We start from the raw sequence: 21,400 nt of genomic DNA, 5'->3' as shown, positions 1-21,400 counted from the left end.
CTTTACTATGCAGTTACGGGCTCATGCACACTGCCATAGCCATTTTTGCAGTCCACAAAACGTGGATACCGGTCGAGAGCCTGCCACCATTTTTTTTAATTTATTTATTAATTTTTTTAAATTTCCTCAGAAATGTCCTATAGTTGTCCTCAAAACAGACGAGAATAGGACATGTTCTATTTATTTTTTTTTGCGGGGCTGCAGAAGGTGTTGTCCGCATCTTTTGCGGTCCCATTGACATGAATGGGTCTACAGCCGATCCATAAAAAAAATGGATCGGATGCAGGCAAAAAACACGACCATGTGCATGAGCCCTGTCAGACAACTCCCCAGATGTCAGTCGGCTTGTTGGACCAGGATCTCCAAAAGGTACATTCACATGACGGTGAACAAAGTCAGTTAAAAATAATCTGTCAGTTTTTTTATGGCCATTTTGCATCTACACATGCATCCATTTTCTGTCCATCTATACGTTTTTAACATATGTTTTCCATCCCTTTTGAAAGTCTGTTAAATAAGGATGAATTTCCTTGCCTTTTTTAAAAACCCGAACCCCTGCAGTGCCCTCAGTATATATTGATGCCCCCCATGGCACCCTCAGTATAATTATTGCCCCTCTCTAGTCTCCCCATGGTCCTATATATATGGCCCAACACTCTATGATAGTGCTGACAAAAATAAAAAAAATACACAACTTACCACAGGCACTCACGGGAGGCAGCAGCACCTGACTTTTTTTTTTAAACTGATAAACGAGCGCACTTCTGTCTAAACGGCCGTTAAAAACTCGCCCATGTTCTATTTTTTTTTACCGTAAAAAAAGAAGAAAAAAAAGAAAATAAAGTGACCATGTGAATAGCCCCCATGGACTACAATGGTTCTGAAAATGTGTGTATGATGGCACACGGCTGTTTTTCACTTTAGTGAAGGTACCCTAAGTGAGGGCAAAATATACTTAGGGACACATTTATTAAGACCGGCGTTTTAGTGGCCGGTCTTAGTAAAGCCTTGCACTCGCCGTGGATCCGCCGCAGTTATGTAGAGGCGCCGGCCTCTTCATAACTTCTGCTGATCCACCGCCGCTTCTAAATATACTTAGGGACACATTTATTAAGACCGGCGTTTTAGTGGCCGGTCTTAGTAAAGCCTTGCACTCGCGGTGGATCCGCCGCAGTTATGTAGAGGGGCCGGCCTCTTCATAACTTCTGCTGATCCACCACCGCTTCTAAATATACTTAGGGACACATTTATTAAGACCGGCGTTTTAGTGGCCGGTCTTAGTAAAGCCTTGCACTCGCCGTGGATCCGCCGCAGTTATGTAGAGGCGCCGGCCTCTTCATAACTTCTGCTGATCCACCACCGCTTCTAAATATACTTAGGGACACATTTATTAAGACCGGCGTTTTAGTGGCCGGTCTTAGTAAAGCCTTGCACTCGCGGTGGATCCGCCGCAGTTATGTAGAGGGGCCGGCCTCTTCATAACTTCTGCTGATCCACCACCGCTTCTAAATGTAAGCTATCTTCCTTGCTGTCTCATGTTTAATCCATTTTCAACTGCAAAAACAGGCGTAGAAAATGGTAAATGGTCCCCTTCCCCGGCAACGCCAAGCCCACTTTTTTTTTTACCTGGTGTGAGCAGGGAAAAGTTGTGCCAGAAATGCACCTAATTTAGGCTTATTTGTGTTTACTAAATGACCCCCTTAATTTTAAAAAGGAGTTATCCATCACTTTTTTTTAACTAATGTGTCCCCCTTACATCTATCAATGTGGCTTACAACTATCACATTGATGATTATGACAACATCCCTATCAGGCCAACGCTGCCCTCCCCGGTGTAATTGGGCTCCTGACACTTATTGGATCACAAGCTGTACATTGTGCACATGATCTAGGCCTGGCTACAACCCACAATGTACCGGAAAGCCTTCTTGCAGGGATCCACATTCTGTATACAGAATCACTTTTGCAAGAGGCATTATTCAGGAGAATGTATTTTGCTACATTTGGAAACATCAGATGAGTGATGGGGAAACTCCGTCCATGTTCCAGCCGGAAACACAGGGGACTGCTTGTAGATAATGGTTTGATTTTCCTGCAGACCTGTGCATTTAAGGCCTAATTTAGACAACTTTTTTTTATTTTTTGTATGCATCCAGTCTGCATTTTTTGTGGATTGGATGCAGACCCATTCATTTCAATGGGGCCGCCAAAGATGCAGACAGGACACACCGTATGTCCGTTCGGCAGTCCTGCAAAAAAGAGAACGGAACACCCCTACTGGAATACCCCTTCAACCCCTTAGTGACCACCCATACGCCTTTTTACAGCGGTCACTAAGGGGCCTTAGGCTGGGCTGCCTTTTTTACGGGTCTCCCGTGCAGCGGAGAGTGGGGACCCGACTCTCGCATGAGAGCCGCGGTCCTGCTCGAACAGCCCGGACCGGCAGGAGTGCCAATCCGGGCTATTTAACACTTTACATGCAGAGGGCAATGGCGCCTGCTGCATGTAAATTGCTGACAGAGGGAGCAGACTCCCTCTGTCTCCCATTGGCATTCCGCAAATGCGATTGCGGGGTGCCGATGCGTGTGAAGGCTGCCTGGGGTCTGATGTAGGCCCCAGAGCAGCCTTGAGTAATTTCCAGTAGGCAGTACTCACCGATACCAATTGCCGATACCAATTATGGTGTGGTAATGTTTTTACAGCAAATTTCTATTTAATTTAGTCATAGGGGAGATTTATCAAACCTTGTATAAAGAAACAGCGGCGCAGTTGCTGATAGCAATGAAAAAATTAAAAGCTGGAATTTGGTTGCTATGGACAACTGCTTTACTTTTCCTTTGTACAAGGGTTAATAAATTAATAAATGGGCATATACAGTGTTTCCCAACCAGTGTGCCTCCAGCTGTTGCAAAACTACAACTCCCAGCAAGCCCGGACAGCCTTTGGCTGTCCGGGCATGCTGAGAGGTGTAGTTTTGCAACAGCTGGAGGCACACTGGTTGGGAATCATTATTATATGCCCATTCCCCCCCCCCCACCTTATTTTATATTCACTGTTTGAAAATGAAATGGAGAGAAATTAACTGAATTTCTCCTCCATTTCATGCACCATACCCACCTGGCCTGCTGTAAAACTTCCCATGCGGATGCACCAGAGTACTTGGAGGAAGTGGCTTTAACTTCCTCCCAGTGCTAGGCAACCGCATGGGACTTGAAACACCACCGCACAGAAGTCCCGTCCCCACGCTGATTGGCTGTGAGCTCCGCCGCCACACAGAAGACGACACGGGACCCGGCGCCGCAGCCGCCATCCCCACCGCTTATCATCTTGGACACAGGACACGCTGCTGCACGGCCATCAGGTATCGGCAGTGGTATCGGCGACAATTGCACAAGTACAAGTACTCGTGCAAATGTCCGATACCGATACTGGTATCGGTATCGGGACATCCCTAGTAGTGACCCAGAGAATAAAGATATTATGTTATTTATACCGAAAAATAAACGCTGTAAAAACGCAGTGGCAGAATTGCTGTTTTTCCCATCAGAAAGAGTTAATAAAAGTTAATCAGAAAGTTATATGTACCTCAAAATGGCGCCATTAAAAACTATAACTTGTCCGGCAAAAAACAAGCTCTCATAAAGCTACATAGACTGAAAAATAAAAAAGTTATAGCTCTTGGAACGCGACGATGAAAAAGGGAAGAAAAACACTTGGTCAGTAAGGCCCAAAACAGGCTGGTCACTAAGAGGTTAAAGGAGTATTCCAGTTGCACAAAAAAAAACACTAGCAGTCAACCTTACTGCATTATATGTCAGATGATGACTTTCTGAGTGCATTTTGACTCCTCCAGCATAAGGGTCCATTCACACGTCCGCAAATGGGTCCGCATCCGTTCCACAATTTTGCGCAACAGGTGACGACCCATTCATTCTTTATGGGGACGGAATGGATGCGGAGTGCTCTCCGCATCTGCATTTCCAGAGCGCATCTCCGATCTTCTGGTCCGCAGCTCTGGAAAAAAATAGAACATGTCCTATTCTTGTCCGCAATTGCGGACAAGAATAGGTATTTCTATGGGGGTGCCGGGCGGGTGTATTGCGAATCCGCAATACACTACGAACGTGTAAATGGACCCTAATTGTGATCTGCGACACGCACCCTGTGTTTACATCCCGGTGCAAGACTGACGGGAAATGTCTGTAGCATCAAGTCTCTGCCTCTCCTACCCCTACCAGCTGGAATATCACAGAACCAAGCAGGGTCTGGCAGTCCATTAGTATTCGCTTCAATGCAGTGGATGCTAACGAAGCTGTGTTGGATATGGCTTGGGGGAGGGGCCCTTTTTCTAGCACATAGACGTTTACTAAAGAAATCAGGCTACTTTCACACTCGCGTTTGGTGTGGAGCCGTCATGGATCTGCACAAACGCATCCGTTCAGATAATACAACCGTCTGCGTCCGTTCAGAACGGATCCGTTTGTATTATCTGTAACATAGCCAAGACGGATCCGTTTTCTATTGTGCCAGATTGTGTCAGTGAAAACTGATCCGTCCCCATTGACTTACACTGTGTGCCAGGACGGATCCGTTTGGCTTAGTTTCGTCAGATGGACACCAAAACACTGCAAGCAGCGTTTTGGTGTCCAAAGCGGAATGGTGACTGATCAGAGGCAAACTGATGCATTCTGAGAGGATCCTTTTCCATTCAGAATGCATTAAGGGCAAAACTGATCCGTTTCGGACCACTTGTGAGAGCCCTGAACGGATCTCATAAACGGAAAGCCAAAACGCCAGTGTGAAAGTAGACTTATTTAACAGGATAGGTCAGTATCTGATTGTGGGAGTCCGACACCCTGAACCCCCCCACCGATCAGCTTCTTTGAAAAGGCATACACACACCTGTGAGCGCTGCTGCCATCTAGCAGCTTACCAGGCACAGTGCCGTACATTGTATAGTGGCTGTGCTTGGTATTGCAGGTTAGCCCCATTCACTTGAATGGGGTTGAGCTGCTCCTAGGTCATCACTGGCCTAGGAAAAACAGAGTAGGAAGAGGCACTCACAGGAGCACTGCTGCCTTCTTAAACAGCTGATCGGCGGGGGTCCTAGGTGTTAGACCACCACCGATCAGATACTGATGACCTATCCAAAGTAAAAAAAAATCTCGGAAAACCCATTTTTAATAAATGTCCCTCAATGTGTTCACTATATTGTGCAGCTTATTATTATTATTATTACAGGCATACTAAATATTATTTTGTGATATTTCATAATAGGGGTCCATTCACACGTCCACAAAATGGGTCCGCATGCGTTACGCAATTTTGCGGAACAGGTGCGGACCCTTTCATTTTCAATGGGGCTGGAATGTGCTGTCCGGATCCGCACTTCCGGATCAAAAAAATAGAACATGTCATATTCTTGTCCGCAATTGCGGACAAGAAAAGGCATTTTCTATGAGAGTGCCGGCGATGTGCGGTCCGCAAAATGCGGAACGCACATTGCCGGTGTCCGTGTTTTGCAGTTCCGCAATTTGCGGATCTGCAAAACACATACGAACGTGTGAATGGACCCTTAGGATGTTAAAAAAAACTTTGCTTTGTTATGTTCTTAACTAGAGATAAGCGAATTTCCGCTTATGAAATTCGTTCACACTTCGTTTGTTGGTAAAAGGCAATTCTAGGACGGAACGCCTAACGGAATGCCTTTAGAGGCAGGAGAGGACTCCCCTGCATAACGGAAACAGGACGGTTCCGTTTTGCAGCCCATAAACTTCTATTATGACGGAATGAATAACGGAATGCCTCTAAAGGCATTCCGTCCTAGAATTGCAATATGGTTCGTGGTAATGGAATCCATAACGCAATTCACCTTTTACCACAAAACGAAGTGTGAACGAATTTGATAAGCGGAAATTTGCTCATCTCTATTCTTAACAATAACTTTGCAGAAAATTGTAACTTTTACCAAAAAAAAATTCTGTTTTTCTGCCATAACTTGTACTATAAAGATTATTTTGCAGGTCTTAGTGAGTTTTGAACCTTCTGTTTGCAGCAAGATCCCTGTCATACCCCATTATAAGTCAATGGGGTCATGTGGCAGTATCTGGCAATGCTGGCACAGCCTGCCAAAGAGCTCTGCTGCAGATGTGAAACTAGCCTTACCCACTCCTCTATAGAAAAGCTCTGCTGTGAAGTTGGGATTTGTTAAGCCTTAGGCCTCATGCACACGACCGTTTTTTTTTTGCGGTCCGCAAAACGGATTTCCCTTGTTCCGTGATCCATGACCGTTTTTTCTTCCGTGGGTCTTCCTTGATTTTTGGAGGATCCACGGACATGAAAAAAAAGTCGTTTTGGTGTCCGTCTGGCTGTGCGGAGCCAAACGAATCCGTCCTGACTTACAATGCAAGTCAATGGGGACGGATCCGTTTGACGTTGACACAATATGGTGCAATTGCAAACGGATCCGTCCCCCATTGACTTTCAATGTAAAGTCAGGAGTCCCTATTAATATACCATCAGATCGGAGTTTTCTCCAGTCCGATGTTATATTTTAACTTGAAGTACCCCCATCACCATGGGAACGCCTCTATGTTAGAATATACCATCGGATTTGAGTTAGATCGTGAAACTCAGATCCGACAGTATATTCTAACACAGAGGCGTTCCCATGGTGATGGGGACACTTCAGGTTAGAATATACTAAAAGAACTGTGTACATGACTGCCCTCTGCTGCCTGGCAGGTGCTGCCAGGCAGCAGACCCCCCCCCCCCCTCCCCCCCCTGTATTTAACTCATTGGTGGCCAGTGTGGCCGGCCCCCCCTCCCTCCCTTGTATTTAACACATTGGTGGCCAGTGCGGCCGGCCCCCCTCCCTCCCTCCCATGTATTTAACACATTGGTTGCCAGTGCGGACGAAGTGAAAAATCAGATCTAAAAAGCTTTTATGCAGACGGATTAGCGGATCCGTCTGTGTGAAAGTAGCCTACGGACAAGGATGACGGACGCGGATGGCAATCTTGTGTGCATCCGTGTTTTTTCACGGACCCATTGACTTGAATGGGTCCGTGAACCGTTGTCCGTCAAAAAAATAGGACAGGTCATATTTTTTTGACGGACAGGAAACACTAATCACGGATGTGGCTGCAAAACGGTGCATTTTCCGATTTTTCCACGGACCCATTAAAAAAGTCAATGGGTCCGCGAAAAAAAACGGAACAACGGCCTCGGATGCACACAACGGTCGTGTGCATGAGGCCTTATGCACACGGCTGTTGCCAGCCGTGGTTCGTATTGCGGCCCGCAAACAGCCCATTCAACTTGTTGAATGGATCTGAATCTGTCGCGGTAGCCGCATGGATGGTGTCCGTGCATTGGGGACCGCAAATTGCGGTCCCCAATGCATACAACGGCTGTGTGCAAGAGGCCTTATAATTTTACTGCTTTTTTTTTTATTTTATTAAATATCACAAAACAGTATTTGGTATCCAGTAATGATGTCACAGGAAACCAACACAGTGGAAAATGTCACATGGATATACACTGCTCAAAAAAATTAAGGGAACACAAAAATAACACATCCTAGATCTGAGTTAATTAAATATTCTTCTGAAATACTTTGTTCTTTACATAGTTGAATGTGCTGACAACAAAATCACACAAAAATTAAAAAATGGAAATCAAATTTTTCAACCCATGGAGGTCTGGATTTGAAGTCACACTCAAAATTAAAGTGGAAAAGCACACTACAGGCTGATCCAACTTTGATGTAATGTCCTTAAAACAAGTCAAAATGAGGCTCAGTAGTGTGTGTGGCCTCCACGTGCCTGTATGACCTCCCTACTACGCCTGTGCATGCTCCTGATGAGGTGGCGGACGGTCTCCTGAGGGATCTCCTCCCAGACCTGGACTAAAGCATCTGCCAACTCCTGGACAGTCTGTGGTGCAACGTGACGTTGGTGGATAGAGCGAGACATGATGTCCCAGATGTGCTCAATTGGATTCAGGTCTGGGGAACGGGCGGGCCAGTCCATAGCATCAATGCCTTCGTCTTGCAGGAACTGCTGACACACTCCAGCCACATGAGGTCTAGCATTGTCTTGCATTAGGAGGAACCCAGGGCCAACCGCACCAGCATATGGTCTCACAAGGGATCTGAGGATCTCATCTCTGTACCTAATGGCAGTCAGGCTACCTCTGGCGAGCACATGGAGGGCTGTGCGGCCCTTCAAAGAAATGCCACCCCACACCATTACTGACCCCATGCCAAACCGGTCATGCTGGAGGATGTTGCAGGCAGCAGAACGTTCTCCACGGCGTCTCCAGACTCTGTCACGTCTGTCACATGTGCTCAGTGTGAACCTGCTTTCATCTGTGAAGAGCACAGGGCGGCAGTGGCGAATTTGCCAATCTTGGTGTTCTCTGGCAAATGCCAAACGTCCTGCACGGTGTTGGGCTGTAAGCACAACCCCCACCTGTGGACGTCGAGCCCTCATATCACCCTTATGGAGTCTGTTTCTGACCGTTTGAGTAGACACATGCACATTTGTGGCCTGCTGGAGGTCATTTTGCAGGGCTCTGGCAGTGCTCCTCCTGTTCCTCCTTGCACAAAGGCGGAGGTAGCGGTCCTGCTGCTGGGTTGTTGCCCTCCTACGGCCTCCTCCACGTCTCCTGATGTACTGGCCTGTCTCCTGGTAGCGCCTCCATGCTCTGGACACTACGCTGACAGACACAGCAAACCTTCTTGCCACAGCTCGCATTGATGTGCCATCCTGGATAAGCTGCACTACCTGAGCCACTTGTGTGGGTTGTAGACTCCGTCTCATGCTTCCACTAGAGTGAAAGCACCGCCAGCATGCAATAGTGACCAAAACATCAGCCAGGAAGCATAGGAACTGAGAAGTGGTCTGTGTTCACCACCTGCAGAACCACTCCTTTATTGGGGGTATCTTGCTAATTGCCTATAATTTCCACCTGTTGTCTATCCCATTTGCACAACAGCATGTGAAATTGATTGTCACTCAGTGTTGCTTCCTAAGTGGACAGTTTGATTTCACAGAAGTGTGATTGACTTGGAGTTACATTGTGTTGTTTAAGTGTTCCCTTTATTTTTTTGAGCAGTGTAGTTGTCCACAGATACTAATCTTACTGCTAATTTAACACCTTAAGGACCCAGGATGAGAATGCTCGTCCTAAATGGCCAATACTTTGCGCCCCAGGAAGAGCACTCTCCTCTTGTGGTCCTTCGTCCCCCCCCCCCTTGAGTGGTTCAGCAACCAGCAGCACGGATCCAGCACTGATACTGACAGTCGGATCCCTGCTGCATCCACCAGCATCGGTGATCACGCTGATGCCAGTGGATTAACCCCTCATATGCCGTGGTCAGCGCTGATAGTTGCCGTGGCAGCCCCAAGCCATTCCAAGGCCTTGAGGTCTGGCATGTACGGAGGCCTATGAGTCCCAGCCCCCACGCTGAATCTCATAGGTCCCTTTCACACGGGCCAGATTTCCACGCGAGTGCAATGCGTGAGGTGAACGCATTTCACCCGCATTGAATCCGAGTTGCGTGAAAATCGCAGCATGCTCCTCTTTGTGCGTTTCTCACGTAACGCAGGCCCCATAGAAATGAATGGGGTTGCATGAAAATAGCAAGCATTCACAAGTTTTATGAAAACTGTGCTAAAAAAAGCTAGTTTTTGTCACCTTTCATCACAAAAAGTGCAATGCCAAGTGATCAAAAAATAGTATGTACTTCCTAAGACAATCGCCCAAAAAAACAAACTATGGCTCTCAGACTATGGAAACACTAATGCTGGGTTCACACCTGAGCGTTTTACAGCGCGTTCCTACGCGCTGTAAAACCTTCAACAGGCAAGAACCAATGATCCCCTATGGGCATGGTTCTTACCTGAGCGTTTTACAGCGCGTACGAACGCGCTGTACAATGCCCTACGCCCCAAGAAGTACAGGAGCTTCTTTGGGGCGTATGGTCGCGCGTTCCCGTACATAGACTTCCGGGAACGCGCGACAATGAGCGTTTGCTTGTTTCTGGAGCCGCGTATGGAAATGCCCGATGAAATCGCGCATACAGAGCGCAACAGCGTATGCTCAGGTGTGAACCCAGCGTAAAACATGTTTTTTTTTTTTTTTTCAAAAATGCTTCTATTGTGTTAAATGTCAAAAAATAAAAAAAGTAGACATTGGGTATCACCGCATCCGTAACATCCTGCTGTATAAAAATATCACATTAACTAACCCCTCAGGTGAACACCGAAAAAAAAATTAAAACGGTGTAAAAAAAAAAAAAAGCCATTTTTTTTTCACCTTACATCACAAAAAGTGTAATAAGTGATCAAAAAGTCAGACACACCCCAAAATCGTACCAATCCAACAGTCATCTCATCCTGCAAAAAAGGAGACCCTGCCTAAGACAATCGCCCAAAAAATAACAAAAAACTTTGGCTATTAGAATATGGAGATTTTTTAAAAAAAAATGCTTTATGTATAACTGAAACAACCAAAAAAGTTGTCATATTTGGTATTGTCGCGTCTGTAACAACCTGCTCTATAAAAATACCACATGATCTAACCTGTAAATAACAGATGAATATCAGATGAACACTGTAAATAACAAAAAATTAAAACTGTGCCAAAACAGCTATTTTTTGTTACCTTGCCTCACAAAAAGTGTAATATAGAGCAACCAAAAATCATATGTACCCTAAAATAGTACCAACAAAACTGCCACCTTATCCCGTAGTTTCCAAAATTGGGTCATTGTTTTGGGAGTTTCTACTTTAGGGGTGCATCTTGTGACATGGCAGCTTAAAATGTCTTCAAATGTGACATGGCAGCTTAAAATTATACCAGTGAAATCTGCCCTCCAAAAACCATATGGCGTTCCTTTCCTTCTGCTCCCTGCCATGTGCCCGCACAGCAGTTTACGACCACATATGGGGTGTTTCTGTAAACTAAAGAATCAGGGCAATAAATATTGAGTTGTGTTTGGCTGTTAACCCTAAAGGGTTAACAAAGTTTGTAAAATCAGTTTTGAATACCTTGAGGGGTGTAGCTTCTAAAATGGGGCCATTTATGGGTGGTTTCTATTATGTAACTGCAACTTTTATTGGATATACACAAAAATAAGGGGGAGGGAGGGTCAAACTCTGTAAAAAGAAAAAGCCCCCTGTCAGAGGAGAAAATAACGTATGCAATGTTCAGAGGACTTTTTAAAGCACAGGGGGTAGACGAATGTGATGCTTGTAAGTCACTACCCAGCAGTTACTGCCACTGGGGGGGGATTATTTGTATATGTGCATACCAACTGGCTATTAGTCCATTACACTGAGCCCTCCACCCCATATGGGGTCCCAGTGAAAGAGGGAAAGACAGCAGCCAGGTGAATAAAAATAACTTCACTCACAGCTAAGCCAGACGCCATCCCCAATGTGACAGGGGAAAACACAGGTGTGTGGAAGATCACAAACACCTGTGGCTGGACTAGTGCGGTGAACATAAGAAGCAATAGCAGAGGAAGAGTGTCTGAGGTATCTGTATAATGTTTGGTTTGTGAACAGATGACCAACACTACTCCTCTCTACTAATGGCATTCAAGAGCTATGTCCGATAGCTCAGCTCCATAAGCAACAGGCAGAAAGTATAGGCTCAATGCGTTTCTCCTGATATGAGTCATCAGGAGCGAGTAAAACTGCCTATAGATACGTAATTATGCTGAGCTGCAGCTGTCCCACCGGCATGGCGGCTGAACATGCTACTTTATAAAGGGGAGATCCCTCCCCCTTCATGACGCTGGGATTCTGGAGCAGACCATTCGCCTGTCAGCTCCTTCATTGCGATCGTGAGCGCTGAATAAGGATTCCCAACGTAGGAATTAAATGCTTGGCATAACGAAAGGCAGGGTGAAGGATTAAATTGGCGGGGAAAAACAGACGGGGACAATGCTGTGGCACTCAAAGTAGTGCGCTGAGAGGCCAGTAACATAAAACACACAGAGATAAAAAACCAAGTGTAGGTAAGTATGCCATATGAGCAAAGATAGGAGGTAGCAAAGGGGGGGGGGGGGTACGCATAAATTGGCAAAAAGCAGTCGGAAGATGTATCCTTGTGTCATAAAGTATAGCATATACCTAAGCCATGCCTCCTCTCCTCCTTGCATAAGATGGAACTAGGAGATGACAGACCGCAAAGAATATACTCCCTAAACAGACCTGCATCTACTGTATTCAGTCAATAAAGCTGACATACGAAATATGGTCATTGAGTCCATGAGGCCGCAGTATCCCCAATTTAAAGGTCCATTGGGCCGCCTCCTGTAGGACTCATTGATCCAAATAGCCCCCACAGGGAGAGGGACGCACCACTTCAATCCCCTGAAACCGTATGGCCTGTATGTTGCCTGAATGTCGAGTATTGACATGACGGGCCACAGGGGTGTCATTGTTTTTGCGGATGTCATTAGGATGTTCTCCTATGCGGTGTCGGAATTTGCGGATTGCCTTCCCCACGTATTGTATACCGCAAGTACATGTAATCAGGTATACCAGCCCGGAGGATCTACAATTAAAGTACGGATGGTATATGACTTGGTGGTAACTGTACTACAGAATGTGGACCCGGGCTTGATGGAGTCACATGCAATGCAACTGCCACAGCGAAACGTCCCTTTAAGGAGCTTATCCACCCAGGTAGAAGATGTTGGTGTCTGAAAGAAGCTGTGGCAGAGACTATCCTTGAGTTTGAGACCCCTCCGGTACGTAATCGCAGGAGTAGAACAGACACAGTTAACAACGTTGCGGGCGCATGGTAGCGAATGTTGGTAGGCTGAAGAGACTACCCTACGGGGGTAACCTATATTCATGAATCTGTTGTTCAGATCATAAGCTTTAACCTGGAAATCTGAAAGGGATGAACAGTTGTGACGCACTCGAAGAAATTGCCCCTTCGGTATACCCTTTTTCAGCAGATAGGGATGGCAACTCTCCCAATGTAGTAGAGTATTTGTTGCCGTGCTATTATAATTGTGACTCGTATGTATCCTACCGTCTTCTGCCTTCATGATGGTCACGTCGAGAAACGTGATCTTAGTAGGGTTAATTTCCAAGGTGATAAACGGGCCATAGTTATTAACATTAAGGGCCTGCACAAATTCATTGAACTCCTGTACAGTCCCATTCCAGAATATCAGCACATCATCGATGTATCTAGCCCACATCGTGATGTGACCTGACCAGGTGTTCATCTCCTCTCCAAATACTGTCTCCCTCTCCCACCAGCCCAGGTACAGGTTGGCATAAGACGGCGCGCATGGGCTACCCATGGCCACGCCCCTGAGCTGGTGGTAGACACGCCGGTTAAACATAAAGACGTTATGATGTAGGATAAAGTCAAGCAGTCTGGCAACAAAATCATTATGCAGAGTATATTCCATACCTCGTTCTTGGAAAAAATGCTGTATAAACCTACACCCCTCCATGTGAGGAATGGAACAATAGAGGGCCTCCACGTCGAGACTGGCAAGAAATGTGCAGTCATCGACGTGGAGGCCATCCATTTTGTTTGCAATATCCATAGTGTCCCTCACGTAGGAGGGCAATGCCAACACAAAAGGACGCAGGTTGATGTCGACATAGGTGCTTATCTGTTGGGTAAGGCTGTTGGTGCCTGACACTATAGGTCTACCTTTGAGGGGATGTCGACTCTTGTGCACCTTCGGCAGACTATAGAAACATGCCATCTGGGGATGTGCGGGTAAGAGCGTGTCAAACTCAACTCTACTGATGATGCGTGCTTCAAGAGCTGAGTTCAGGATATACTTGAGTACTGCTGAGTTGGATTGGATGGGAGAATATTGTAACAATCCCTGTTATTAAGAATGTCCATGCACATCCCAACATATTGTTCCCGATCTCTCTCTCTCTCTCTCTATCTATCTATATATATATATATATATATATATATATATATATATAATTATATATTCCCTGCCTTATCAGCAGGCTTTATAACAATGGTATCGACACGCTCAAGAGATAGAAAGCCCTCAGTTTCCTCCTTAGAGAGATTATTGATGCCCCACCTTTGTCCCCCCAGTTGTACTAGTTTATCATTGACAACCCTCAGGAACACATCTATGGGGGTGTTGTCATTTATAGGGGGATTTAGGTGGGAGCGTTTCCTCATCGAGGTGAAAGGGCCTTAACCCGGGATCCCTTCTCCCTCAATGAGGAGATCAGCAAGGTTGCGCACATCCTCCAGATCTGCCAGATCAACACCTAATGCTTCACATTGACGTCTATCGTGGTGAGAAAAGAATTTTTTCCATTTCAGGTTCCTGATAAATAAATTCAAATCCTTGATCCATGTGAACAGATCAAAGGAATGAGTAAGAACAAAGGAAAGGCCTTTCTTGAGAAGGCTAGTCTCACCATCAGATAATGTCCCATGCGACTGATTAATTACTTGTAACTCATCTCCTGCGGGTGCACCGGACGGGGGCTTAGACAGACACATTCACTGATCCCTCCACTCTCTCAGTAGATACGTAGTTAGAGGGGGCCCTGGCTTAAAAAATTACTAGTGGCCCTAGACTGAGTACCTCTACGTGGCCTACCCCTATTCTGTCCCCTGGAGGGTCTAGGAGGCTGCAATTGTGTTCTGCCACTTTTCTTTATAGGCCCTGGTGTTCTCTAAAGGCAACCTTCCTGTCACAGAACACACAGTGACGATAAATATTTTTTTTTTAAACCTGACCAGGGCCTATAAAGACAATATTAGGGGATGGTGGGAGTTCCAGACCCTCGACACGTATTTGAAAAATAAGATTGTGTCGAGGTGTCTCAGTATCCCACTATTCCCGAATACACACCTGAGGTCCCCTGAATTTATAAAAAAAAATGGGAAACAACATCCATTGAGTCTTCCCTTCGCTTTATGGGTTTATTGATTGAGGAAGAGAAATCTCTCTTTGAAAAAAGTACTGCTGTCCTGCAAGAGTTGATTGAGTCAGCCAAGAAGTTTTCAACTCATGCTGAGTTTCAACGCAAGGAACAGCGATTGGAACAGGCCGTTCAAAAATATACTGCCCAGCTGAAGGAAATAAAACGCTTACAATATTTACGAGATATTACTGACTTCAGGGAAGGGCGGCTATTTGACTATAGGGACAGACCTTTTAGGGGCCTTGAAGCCGAAACTGAGCCCTCTTCATCAGAAGGGGATACTGACACAAAATCCTCGCGCAGTGGCAGAACACAATTGCAGCCTCCTAGACCCTCCAGGGGACAGAATAGGGGTGGGCCACGTAGAGGTACTCGGTCTAGGGCCACTAGTAATTTTATAGGCCAGGGTCCCCCTCTAACTACGTATCTGAGAGAGTGGAGGGATCAGTGAATATGTGTCTGTTTAAGCCCCCCTCCGGTGCCACCGCAGGAGATGAGGTTACAAGTAATTAATCAGTCGCATAGGACATCATCTGATGGTGAGACTAGCCTTCTCAAGAAAGGCCTTTCCTTTGTTCTTACTCATTCCTTTGATCTGTTCACATGGATCAAGGATTTGAATTTATTTATCAGGAACCTGAAATGGAAAAAATTCTTTACTCACCACGATAGAAGTCAATGTGAAGCATTAGGTGTTGATCTGGCAGATCTGGAGGATGTGCGCAACCTTGCTGATCTCCTCATTGAGGGAGAAGGGATCCCGGGTTAAGGCCCTTTCACCTTGATGAGGAAATGCTCCCACCTAAATCCCCCTATAAATGACAACACCCCCTTAAATATGTTCCTGAGGGTTGTCACTGATGAACTAGTACAACTGGAGGGACAAAGGTGGGGCATCAATAATCTCTCTAAGGAGGAAATTGAGGGCCTTCTATCTCTTGAGCGTGACGATACCATCGTTATAAAGCCTGTTGATAAGGGGAGGAATATTGTGTTATTAGATCGGGAACAATATGTTGGGATGTGCATGGACATTCTTAATAACAGGGACTGTTACAATATTCCAGGTTAAAGCTTATGATCTGACCAACAGATTCGTGAATAGAGGTTACCCCCGTAGGGTAGTCTCTTCAGCCTACCAACATTCGCTATCATGCGCCTGCGACGTTGGTAACTGTGTCTGTTCTACTCCTGCGACTACGTACCGGAGGGGTCTCAAACTCAAGGATAGCCTCTGCCACAGCTTCTTTCAGACACCAACATATACCTGGGTGGATTAGCCCCTTAAAGGGACGTTTCGCTGTGGCAGTTGCATTGCATGTGACTCCATCAAGCCCGGGTCCACATTCTGTAGTACAGTTACCACCAAGTCATATACCATCCGTACTTTAATTGTAGATCCTCCGGGCTGGTATACCTGATTACATGTACTTGCGGTATACAATATGGACTCAATGACCATATTTCGTATGTCAGCTTTATTGACTGAATACAGTAGATGCAGGTCTGTTTAGGGAGTATATTCTTTGCGGTCTGTCATCTCCTAGTTCCATCTTATGCAAGGAGGAGAGGAGGCATGGCTTAGGTATATGCTATACTTTATGACACAGGGATACATCTTCCGACTGCTTTTTGCCAATTTATGCGTACCCCCCCCCACCCCCCTTTGCTACCTCCCCCTTGTATCTTTGCTCATATGGCATACTTACCTACACTTGTTTTTTTATCTCTGTGTGTTCTATGTGACTGGCCTCTCAGCGCACTACTTTCAGTGCCACAGCATTGTCCCCGTCTGTTTTCCCCCGCCGATTTATTCCTTCACCCTGCCTTTCGTTATGCCAAGCATTGAATTCCTACATTGGGAATCCTTATTCAGCGCTCACGATCGCAATTAAGGAGCTGCTCAAGGTCAGCAAATGGTCTGCTCCAGAATCCCCCCTTTATAAAGTAGCATGTTCGGCCGCCATGCCGGTGGGACAGCTGCAGCTCAGCATAATTACGTATCTATAGGCAGTTTTACTCGCTCCTGATGACTCATATCAGAAGAAACGCATTGAGCCTATACTTTCTGCCTGTTGCTTATGAAGCTGAGCTATCGGACATAGCTCTTGAATGCCATTAGTAGAGAGGAGTAGTGTTGGTCTTCTGTTCACAAACCAAACATTATACAGATGCCTCAGACACTCTTCCTCTGATCAACGTACAGGATAAAAAATTTCATATCCCCCGGTTTAAAATTATGGTGGGGATCCTGGTGGACGTCTACTATTGCTTCTTATGTTCACCGCGCTAGTCTAGCCACAGGTTTGTGATCTTCCACACTGCTGGCTTGACCCTCCCTCCCCCTTATTTTAGTGTATATCCAATAAAGTTGTAGTTTTAGTGTCTCTATTTCAGTCCGTGATTGCTTCTCATAATTGAGACGTTCTATCGATCCAATACTCTTTGTCCGTGAACTTTCTATTATGTAAGCCTCACAAAGTGACTTCAGTCCTGAACTGGTCCTTAAAAAGTGGGTTTTGGAAATTTTCTGAAAAATTTCAAGACTTGCTTCTAAACTTCTAAGCCTTCTAACGTCCCAAAAAAAGAAAATATCATTTACAAAATGATCCAAACATGAAGTAGACATTTGGTAAATTTGGTATTTTATTTTTTTTTATAAATAAAAATGAAAAATGTACCACTGTCATGAAGTACAATACGTGACGAGAAAACAATCTCAGAATGGCCTGGATAAGTAAAAGCGTTTTAAAGTTATCACCACATAAAGTGACACTGGTCAGATTTGCAAAAAATGGCCTGGTCCTTAAGGTGAAAAATGGGCGTGTCCTTAAGGGGTTAAGTTACCCCTTAGGCCACCTGAAACACGGGTGCCACTTAAGATCTGCAAGGATTTATGTGTGTTTCTGCAGCATATGTGCACCAAAATCCGCAATTTCTAGTTGCGGATTAGATGCGGTTTTGCTGCGGATTTAAACCTTTCATTGAAAAGAGTGAAATCTGCTGCTAAAACCGCAAGCATAACTGACATGCTGCAGATTTGGAAATCTGCATGGCAGGTCAATTTCTGCTGCAGATATATTATAACTTATAGTTATGCAAATGAGCTAGTTGGAGCATCAAGGGGCTGGCTGTAGCACTAGGAACACTGCTACAGCTACTTTCCGGGAGTCCGTACTTTCCCCACTCCCATTTGATTGACAGGGCAAGACATCTTGCCTTGTCTTCCGACACCTGCGCTCTAGAAGTGCTGCTGCCAACTACATCATTCCACCCTAATGCCACCCTGGATTCAGAGACAGGGAAGGAGCGCCGTCATATGCTCCAGCTCCAGCGCATCAGTATGATCAACTCTACCAGGCAGTATGCCTGGTTTAATAGGGTTGATCATGTTGACAGATGCTCTTTAAATTTAATTATGTAACTCAATTTTGTAATTAATGTAATTTTTGTGTTAATGCAAGTTTTGCTGTGTGTGATTTGCTTTTACATGGACCAGTTGTCACGTTAGTGATGTGGGAGGGAACACCACACCGACAACAGGAGGGAAGGGAAAAGGAACTAGGCCCCAAAGCTAAGGAAAGGGAAACGGACACTACCTATGGAAAGCCTAATCCTAGCCCTGACTCCTATCCATATGAACAGACCTTGAGGGTAGGAATGTTCATACACTGGAACCTACAGTATGACCCTGGAAACCCTGAATTGCCCTGGAATAGTATCAGGGCTTAAGACAACCTGTTCCTTCCAATATTAAGGAACCAGCGTCTCCCTGGGGCCTAGTAACAAAAGACAGAGGGGAAACAACAAAATATAAAAGGGAAGTAACACTTAACTTCTGAAGTAAATGGACGAGCAGGAACTCATTAGAGGACCACACACCAGCACTTCCAATACCAAACTGAAGCTATCAACCACATAGCATGATGGGTGAAGCCAGACTAAATAGAGGAATTGGAATGACCACTAAGCTACACCTGAGACAAGAGGGGTGGTCATTACCAGAAACCACACACAAACCAGTAAAACCAAAGAGGCTGTCAGATCACATCACGTGCAGCCAGTCACGTTAGAGACCGGCGACACCAGTGCTTCAGGCATGAAGGAACCAAACGTTCCCAATAATTGTCTGCTTGTCAGCGGAGATAAGAGCTGCGCTTACATGGAGGAATCGCCTCCACTTTATAGGGAATGCGATGGATTGTCCCCATTGAAAATCGTTGTTCCTGGTCAGCAGATCTATGTTTATACAGCAAGATCTGCTGCACAGAAACAATCATTTTAGATGCCAAATGAAAGACACGATCACCCAATTAAGTGTTTGCTCATTCATTGGGTCATTGCTGGCACCCTTTAAACAGGCCAATTGTTTGGTTCTACAAAAGCTCATCTCCGATAATTGCCCGGATTTTTGGTAAATGTAAAAAGACCATCACACTGCTTTTTATAAAACTCCCCACTTAAAGGACATCTGTCAGCAGATTTGTACCTATTAAACTGGCTGACCTGTTACATGTGAGGTTCACAGCTGAAGGCATCTGTGTTGGCCCCATGTTCATATGTGCCAGCGTTGCTGAGAAAAATGAAGTTTTAATATATGCAAATGAACGTTTAGGGGCAACGGGGGTGTTACCATTACACCTAGAGGCTCTGCTCTCTCTGCAACTGCCTCGCCCTCTGCACTTTGACAGAGCCAGACAGTACGAATGTGATTCTTAGATTCACGGGTTCATTTGGGCTGAATCCCATGTCTTTATAGTTTTTGTTTTTATTCTTTGTACAAATTTTTCAACGGTCTCTATTTTCTCCTTTGTCATGTCTTGCAGAGTGGAGGATTGGTTAGCCATTCTGTCCTTTGCCCTCTTCTGCAAATGTTCTATGAAAGGTAACCCAGAGTCTGGGTCTCTAGGATCAAAATTTGCACCCATCCAAACGGGTGTATGGATTAGATCCAATATCAGTGGCGAGTATTCACCGGTCTTATTCTCCACTATACTTTGCAAATCAGACCACGTACATCCATATGTTTGGTGCACTTGAGACAATTTCCTGTAAAATGGCATTGGATGAGTATCGGGATCTGGCAAGAGATTCACTATGGTGAACAACTGCTGTGGGGTGAAGGACACATATTTGGGCAGGCCCTGGGGACGTGTTAGTGACAGGGCTTCCCTAAGGGTTTTGTAATTGCCCCTCTCTAGATTTTGTATGTTTCTTTGCAATGCAGTAATCTGAGACTGGAGGGAGGTGTTTGGGTTCTGTGCAGCAGGGCTACCCTCGTTCCTTGTGCCCGACATAGATTCTACTGCCTCGTCAGACTGCGTTTGATCGGGCTCTTCTGTCTGACCTCCCACCATTATGGGTGTGGGGGTCGTGATCTAACGGGGAGTCATGAAAGTGCCATCCGAGTTTATCACCGGGTACAGCGTAGAGACCAATGGGACTCTAGGGGTGACGGGGGAGATCCGGGCCAAAGGAGATTAAAGGTCCAGCCATGGGCGTTGGCTGTGGAAAAGATGGTGCCGTAGCGGGGACTGATGAGACGTGCTGGGGAACTACGGAGGTGTGGTTATGTGGGCGTGGAGCACCACAGGCTAGGCACGTATTACCGGAGGTGGAATTCTGTTGACCGCACACTTTACAAGTCCAGCCTTTTTCCTGTCTGACAGCGCCATTATAGGGTGGCGGCTGCTCTCGCCCAGTTAGTATACCGGGTTTACAGTAGTAAAAGTCCGGCTGCTTTCATCATAATTTAGTTCTTCCCCAATCTTTTCAAATTCCTTACTACAGTCCAACCACACACGGATGGTATCTATTAACTTTTCGTCCTCCAGATTACCTCTTTTCTCATTCAACAACGTCTGCCACGTAGCAGGGCACACTGTGCCACCTTTTGGTATGTTATACATTTTTTCTAACTTGCTTAAACATTTAACATGGCGTTTGCCTTTCCGGTCCGCCACGTACTGTCCGGGTGAACAGTAGCCCATCGGGACACTTTCCTCATTTCCCATCTTCTGGATCCTTCACTTTGTTCTGGACAACACGTTAAGCCTAATGTCCCACACACTCTGGGTAGACACTGGCCGGTCTCCTCCCTTCTGTCGTCTCTCGGTCACAACATCGGGGTGACCGATTGACACAGGCCCTTTAGAAGACCTTTGGATTTCTATCAGTCTGTGTTTCCGTTACAAAGGGTTGCACATTAAAAAAAATAAACCACAATACATCAAGAAAGAACCCTTGCGTAATGTCCCATCATCTCTCGCACCTACTGGAGTCGTCTAGAGACCTCTGTATAGAGTAATCACTGGACCTGATGAAGCTTTGAGTCCCAGACAAGCACACCTCTGGGCTGCTGTGGACCGCTCTTCCCCCTTCTGTGATTGAGTCAGACAACCGGCCTGCACTCCAATACAGGCAAATAGGAGAACTCTCAGTCA

At 45.7% G+C, this 21,400-nt stretch overlaps 1 protein-coding gene across 2 annotated transcripts in view; it reads left to right on the top strand.

Annotated features, from left to right (window-relative positions):
• TBC1D30 (TBC1 domain family member 30) overlaps positions 1 to 21,400 on the top strand; it is a 71,222-nt gene that overhangs the window by 6,150 nt on the left and 43,672 nt on the right. The gene's annotated exons all lie outside the window — the stretch shown is intronic.

The sequence above is a fragment of the Bufo bufo genome, chromosome 1, assembly GCF_905171765.1.
Source record: "Bufo bufo chromosome 1, aBufBuf1.1, whole genome shotgun sequence".
NCBI classification, from domain to species: Eukaryota; Metazoa; Chordata; class Amphibia; order Anura; family Bufonidae; genus Bufo; species Bufo bufo.
Note: the sequence above shows the minus strand (reverse complement) of the source record. Positions and strands in the feature narration are given on the sequence as shown.